This window comes from Pteropus medius, unplaced genomic scaffold (assembly GCF_902729225.1).
Source record: "Pteropus medius unplaced genomic scaffold, Ma_sr-lr_union100, whole genome shotgun sequence".
Lineage (NCBI taxonomy): Eukaryota > Metazoa > Chordata > Mammalia > Chiroptera > Pteropodidae > Pteropus > Pteropus medius.
This window is the reverse complement of record NW_024340848.1, coordinates 7536158-7543520: the sequence shown is the minus strand read 5'-3', so window position 1 is coordinate 7543520 and position 7363 is coordinate 7536158. Positions and strand designations below refer to the sequence as shown.

At 39.6% G+C, this 7363-nt stretch overlaps 2 pseudogenes; both read right to left on the bottom strand.

Annotated features, from left to right (window-relative positions):
- Nucleotides 1-776: 776 nt before the first annotated feature.
- Nucleotides 777-895, bottom strand: LOC120582784 (uncharacterized; annotated as a pseudogene).
- Nucleotides 896-1916: 1021 nt separating this feature from the next.
- On the bottom strand, nucleotides 1917-2035 carry LOC120582781 (uncharacterized; annotated as a pseudogene).
- Nucleotides 2036-7363: the final 5328 nt, after the last annotated feature.

Below are 7363 nucleotides of genomic sequence, written 5' to 3'. Positions count from 1 at the left end.
AGACAGGATTTTTGATGATAATTTCATAACCATATCATCATATGGTGCCAGAACTGCCTTTTCTTGATCATTTTGTAGTGACTCAAAATTTAAAAATATACTTCTATTTTATAGGAAGATGGTTTGGTATTTGAGGCTGATCTCATTGTCAAACCACGTATAGCATTGGACTATGAGGGAGAGGCTTGGGGATGCTGTGGTGAAGAGGAGGAAATCACAGATATGGCTTTGTCGGCTACTACTTCCATTAATGGTCCCTAAGACAGGTGTTACCTGTAAGGAGCCGGGTATTGTGGTGCTGAGAACTGGGCAGGGGCTTTGGAACCAGGCCAAGCTGGGCTGGCCTCGCACTTACAGCAGGTATGTGAACTATGGACAGTTTATTCATTTTTAGCTTTTAAAGAAAATTGTGATAAAATATAGATAACATAAAATTTTCTGTTTTAACCATTTTAAAATGTACCATTCTGTGGCATTAAGTACTTTCACATTGTTGTGCAACCATCACCGCCAACCATCTCCAGAATTTTTTCATCTTCCCAAACTGAAACTCTGCACCCATTAAACAATAACCCTCTACCCCAGCCCCTGGCAATCACCATTCTACTTTCTGTCTTCAATATGACTACTTTAGGTGCCTCATATGAGTGGAAATATACAGTACTTGTCCTTTTGTGTCTGGCTTATTTGACTTAATGTAATATCCTCAAGGTTCATTTATGTTCTAGCATGTGTCAGAGTTTCCTTCCTTTTTTTTTTTTTTTTTTTTTAATTTAAGCCTATAGCACCAGGTCTTCCTAGGTGGTCTCCCATCCGAGTACTAACCAGGCCTGACCCCGCTTAGCTTCTGAGATCAGATGGGATTAGTCTTGTTCAGAGTAGCATGGCCATAGACAGTTTCCTTCCTTTTTAAGGCTGAATAATATTCCATTGTATGGATATATCAAATTTTGTTTATCTATTCATCTGTTGATGAACACCGAGTGCTTCCATGTTTTAGCCACTTGGAATTACGCTGCTATGAGCATGAGTGTATAAATACCTGCTGGAGTTCCTGCTTTAGATTCTTTTGGGTATATACCTAAAAGTGGAATTACTGGTCATATGGTAATTCTATGTTTAAATTTTTGGGATACTTTTAGCTTTTTCCTAATGTATATATACTATTAGAAAATGAACATAAGTGTGCTATTTGTTGAATTTTCACAAACTGAGCACGATGTAACCAGAATGTGACAAGCACCTCATAAACACCACCCACCATATTTCTCCAATTTCTACCCTACACCATCACCACTCTACCAACTTTTAACAACACAGATCAGTTTTGTTATCAAGACAATTTAAGTTCTTTAAAGTGGGGATGAAAATACAAGCTTCTCAAGGTTGTTGAGATGATTCATTTATTCATTCAACAGATATGACGGAATGTCTACTTTGTACAGGGAGCTAGGAAAGACGAAATCCTTCATGGAGTATAATTAATAAGTGCATACGAAAAGCAATCATGGTACTTGTCATGTAATTGATACCAAATAATTACTCATTGTTTGCTCTTTCCCCTTCCTAATCTACCCCTACCCCTAGTTGTATTATATAAGCAGCCTCATCCCTACCTTCAAATTGGGCCCTATCTGGCTGGTAGATCAGAGATGCCACCAAGGTCCAATGAACACAGAGCAATCCTGGGCAAACCTCCCTTCTGATAAATGTTCAAGTTTCATACCAGCTACTTCCTGTGTGGGCCAGGTAAGGACAGGTGTCTGGTCTGCATGTGCACTTTCCTTGGGGGTCGGGGAGGGCTTCAGAACTGCTCTCTGGGAGATCCCTCCCTCTTTCAAACATTGTCTAACAGCTTTTTGATGCGTCAGACTCCTCACGGCTGATAGCTGAGCCAAAAGTGCTGGATTTTTTTTTGCCTACAGCACCTGGTCTTCCTAGGTGGTCTCCCATCCAAGTACTAACCAGGCCCAACCCTGATTAGCTTCTGAGATCAGACAGAATCGGGCTTGTTCAGGGTGGCATGGCCGTAAACCATGGACCGTGGCTCCCCTAGGGCATGAACCTAGGACCTTCTGGGTGTAAAGCAGACGTGCTGATTGCTACACTATGGAACCACATCCAGAGTGCTGGATTTTAAACCAATGTGGATCATTTGCAGGAAAATTTGTTTGACCTCTGCAGATGGATTGTGCTGTTTACTTGGCACATATCATAGTTTGAGATGACTGCTATAGACACACCGCCAGGAATTTTGGGAATGTGATATGTAGCAGGGGTGCCATAGGCAATGTCCACCAACAGTTATGTATGTATGATGTCAGTTACAACCTGAGAGAAGTTGTAGATTTCTAAACTGCTAGCTGGGAGGTTCTGAACATTTTTCTTTTATTAAACTTGCCAATATGTAGCAGGACCCACGTGAGTCCAGGGTGTGTTTTTTGCCTTTACTGGGTTCCCAACCTAACCATGGCTATCTTTCCCTTGCCCTTTTCTTCTCGTTGGTGTCTTCCCCTTCATCAGCATCCCTCCACACTCCTTTCTCTCCTTCTCCTCAACCCCAGACTGCTCTCAGGAGGAGGATGCTATCGTCTGTCTCTTCTGCATCCTGGTGGCATGGATGTGAAGACCAGTGTTGCAGTTCAAGCAACAGGGCCCAACAGAAGGCCAACAGAGAGACACAGGGCTATGCATATCTGGCCACAGCTGGAGCTTGCCAGTTAGCTTACTGAAAGCTGTGTGTTTTATTTTCTTTTGGGGGGAGGCAGAGCACACAATAACACCAGTTTCATCCAACTAGTGTATTTTTTTTTTTTTTTGTCTTCTATAGCAGAACTGACTATTGCCAAATGACACAGCAAACACACATGATAATACTTGACAGGCAGGCTTTGGTCTCTATCAAAGAAATTTCCAGCATTCACAATCATGTAACAGAGGTTTGGGGAGAACAAAGCATCTTTACATTGTCCCAAATACCTCTCAGGGAGGAAAGTCAGTCATAACTTCCACAGAAGAGTCACAGAACACTATCAGATGTTCAAGAAAGGATCAGCAAATACGTTACCAGAGTAAGCTATTACTGTCTTACATTTGACATTTATTGAAATGGGATATATATATATATATATATATATATATATATATATATATATACACACAGGTACACACACACATACATGTGTATGTGTGTGTATATATATATATACACACACACATATAGCAGAGGTCTGTTTTCACAATGCTATATACTTCTGAAAAGTGCTATCACAATACTTCATGCATGGTTGTACTTCTGTGTCTTTAAATAATACTAGAAAAAGAAGTATCTGTACTACATTAATAATAAAATGCTCCTTGCATCCCATCCTTGTTCCTGCGATCCTCCCCTTTGCTATTGCTATTGGCATGTTACTGCCATATGAGTCAGTTAAAACAGAAACACGAATTTCTTTAAGCAAATGTGAATTAATGTTACTCTGTTTAAAGAAAAAGAAAAAAATAACAAAACAGTGAGAGAGTTCTGTTGTCAACCAAAATGAAGCACCCATGTGTTCCAAATAGATGTAATGTCTATTCTTACAGTTGCCTAATTTGGCCATGAGATGGCAGCATACACCAGTAAGACACTATGGCTACTGCTGAGTCAGGCAGTTCTGCAAACTTGGGTCAGCTGCAGATAGTTCAGGTGGAGGAGTAATGACCCTGAGAAGGGATGCAAACAGAATGATGAACCCGAGGGAGTGAATGAAGGCTGAAAGCATGGAGGTAGTGTGAAGTAGAGGTTAAGAATGTAGATCTGGGGATCAAACAGCTTGCTTTCCAATCCCAGATCTACCACTTTTCCAGTTCCACAGCCTGAGAAAGTAAGAGGACTTGCTCAGGGTACATCTTTCAGTGAGAAATAAATAGAATGATGCTGTTGAGCACCAAGCACAGCACCCTGGGGACCTAGAACATGGTAGAAATTCAAGACTGTATTATGTTTGTTGATGGGGAAACACCAGTCAGACTTCGTATATACAAAAGGCTTTTAAACTCAGTTATCTCTAATACTTCTCATTTTGCATAAAAGGAAAGTTAAAGCCTAATTCCAAACTGATTTGTCCAGAGCCAGTTTATAAATCCTTGAAAAGTATTCCCTCCCCTCTTCTCTCTTCTCTCTCTCTCTCTCTCTCTCTCTCTCTCTCTCTCTCTCTCTCTCCAACACTGCTGGAGGAAATATTGCCAACATAAGGTACACATTTCCCAAGAAGAGCCCACAATTGCTGAAAGCTGTGTTTTGTCCTCCTCTCTCTCCGATCAACATATCACACTATTCAATCTCTTATTAAAGGGAACAAACAGCAAGTTGCTCAAGGGGAGTTGTTTCAGGTTGTCAATTTAATTATTTATTTTGAAGATAAGGGAAGAAAAGGAGAAGGAAAAGGAAATTCATGAGTCATACTGGCATGATACTGCGTTTCCTTCTTGTTTTTCTTTATATATATATATATAAAGGCAAAGAGACAACTTCACAGTGTGGATCATTGACAAATTCCTTTCCCATTTTAAAATTAATTTTAAAACACTGTTTTTTACCACTAACAATTGAAGAGTATCGTATGCTGTAATAATAATCAGAAATATAGAGTCATAAGAAAAACTAATCTCATCTATAATTTGGTTGACATTCTGATATATTTTGAATGAAAGTAGTGGTTAAGGAAAAAGATCACATTCCTTCAAAAATAAAAAGGTACCAATTTTTATATTTTAAGATGATTATTTACTCAATTGTAAATACCACAGTGCTGACTAGAGTGCTTGACACTTTCTTGTCTGTCTGGTAGAGGCAATAGAAAAGTAGTATCAAACTATTGCAATTTATGTAGGAAGAAAAATAAATCTTCCCCTTCTACCCTTCACCATCATGTCCAAGAGTGTTCTGCGTCTTGTTTGAGAATTATCTGGAGATCAGGACACAGTGAGATGGCGAAAACTTTATTCTCCAGTTTACCCTGGGCCCTGGGGGCTACAGAATCCCAAAGCCCTTATCCTGGGGTGGGAGTGGGTCCCCCAGATGACCTGGGAAAGCTCAGAACTAGTTCTTCTCCCTTCCAGTCCTGCACACCCAGAATTCTCTCTCTTAAAGAGTTGATTCAATAAAACCATACCTGCAATAGACAGCTGTGTATATGTGTCTTTGTGTGTGTGTTCAAAACATGCTTTAGAGGATCTTAACTAGGAGATGTTGAATAAAGCACAACTGTATTTAATCCTTCCATTTTTCAAATCACAAATTCCAAATAGTGATATTATTGTACACTCTTCAAATTCTGGTTACAACAAACTCTTGGGGTTTTCAAAATTCTTCTTTAACTGATAGTGAAACCAGCCTTTTTTGAGAAGGCTGTTGTAGTTCTGTAGGCACCCTAGATGATGGCAGCCTACACTACATGGTGGCAATAGAGAGACAGGATCTAGAAATTGCTTGTTGGTAGAAACTTTTGGACTTGGAAATGGGCTAAGGAAGATGAAGGAGGGAGAAGACTGTCAATAATAATTACATTATTTTGGGAATGCATATCTGGGTAGTTGGCAGTGCTACTTACTGTAAGAAGAAAAAAGCAGAGAATAAATTTTGGAAGGGAGATCAAGGATTCAAATTTAGACCTCAGAAGTCTGAAATGCCTGTGCCATGTCCCAGTGAACAGGTCAAATGATCAGTGGATATAAATGTGAAGAGGTCCAAAAAGATGTCAGGGTTTCCTTCCAAAGAGACTGACCAGAAATGATAGGGAAACCGAGAAGAGGGTCTTGTCAAGGAAGCTAGGAGAAGAGAGTGTCTCAGTAGACCCTATAGACTATGGTGTTGAATGCCATAAAAAAACACAACATTCGAAGACTGGAAAATGCTGTGGGGGAGGAACAAACTTTCCTCTGCCCTCAACATTCTTCTGGCTGGTCTGATAATCAAATGACATGAGACGGATTAGCAAGAGAAAATAACCAAATTTAATACATACATATGTATGAGAACCTCACATACATGAGAGAGCCAGAGACCCCACATGCATGAGAGGTTCAGAGATGGAGAGGGGATTGAGGTATATAAGACATCCTGGGCTAGGGATGATGTAATGCTCCCTGGGCTCTTCACAGTGTCTTTGCAGGATGATAAGAACAGACATTTAGTAAATAGAAGTTTGCCCTACCTTATAGATGAGTCAAAAGAAATTATCTCTGATAATCTCTTATTATGGGCAAGGCTCCTAATTCAGGTTCTTCTAGGTAGTCAAAGGAAGGGACAGAAGTTTCTCTTGCTCCTGAAGCTAAAATCACCTTTAGCTCAAAATAATGTGCATACAGATGACTGAGGCACATCTTAGGGTGGCTCATTCTGAACCTCACAGTGTTTATTAGATTTAGTATGTGGTGATCCCTGGTGATCTCTTCAGATATGGAGTTTGTGACATGCGGAGGTAGAAGGCAGATTGAGGTGAGTTGGTACCGAATGACTCAAATTTGAGGTACAAAGAAATGTGGACAATTTTTTTGAAATGCTTTTCTGGAAAAAGAAACAGATATAAGGCAGTGAGGGAGTTGTGTGTTTGAGAGTTTTGTTTTGTGTTTTTGTTCTTTTAATTGAGATATAATTGACATATAACATTATATTAGTTTTAGGTGTACAACATATCAATTCAAATATTTGTATATATTGTGAAATGATCATCACAGTAAGTCTAGTTAACATCCATCACTATATAGAGTTACAATTTTTTTCTCTTATAATAAGAACTTTTAAGATCTACTCTCTTAGCAACTTCCAAATACACAATACAGTTATATTAACTACAGTCACCATGCCAAACATCACTCCACCAAGACTCGTTTTGCAACTCGAAGTATCTTTTGACTACCTTTGCCCATTTTGCCCACCCTCCTGCCCCTGCCTCTGGCAACCACCAATCTGTTCTATGAGTTTGGTTCGTTTATTTGTTTGTTTAAAGATTCCACACATAAATGAGATCATATGGTATCTGTTTTTCTCTGTCTGACTTATTTCCCTTAGCATAATGCCTTCAAGGTCCATGCTTTGTTTTCAAGATGAGAAAAACTTCTGCATGTTTATGTGTTGCTGAGAATGATTCAGTAAAAAGAAAGAATTTGATGATGCAGAAGAGAGATTGGGAAAAACTGCAGAAGTCAAACTTTGAAAAGTCTCGAAGGGATGAAATTCATCTTGGCACCATTTGTGGAGCCACAGGCCTTTGTCAGAGAACCCGGGGAAGAGATGTGCACAGTTTAGGTTCTTTGCACTACGTAAGGGTAACTGTCAAAGAAATTACACAAGGTCAGGGTTAGCTGGACACCTGGCCCC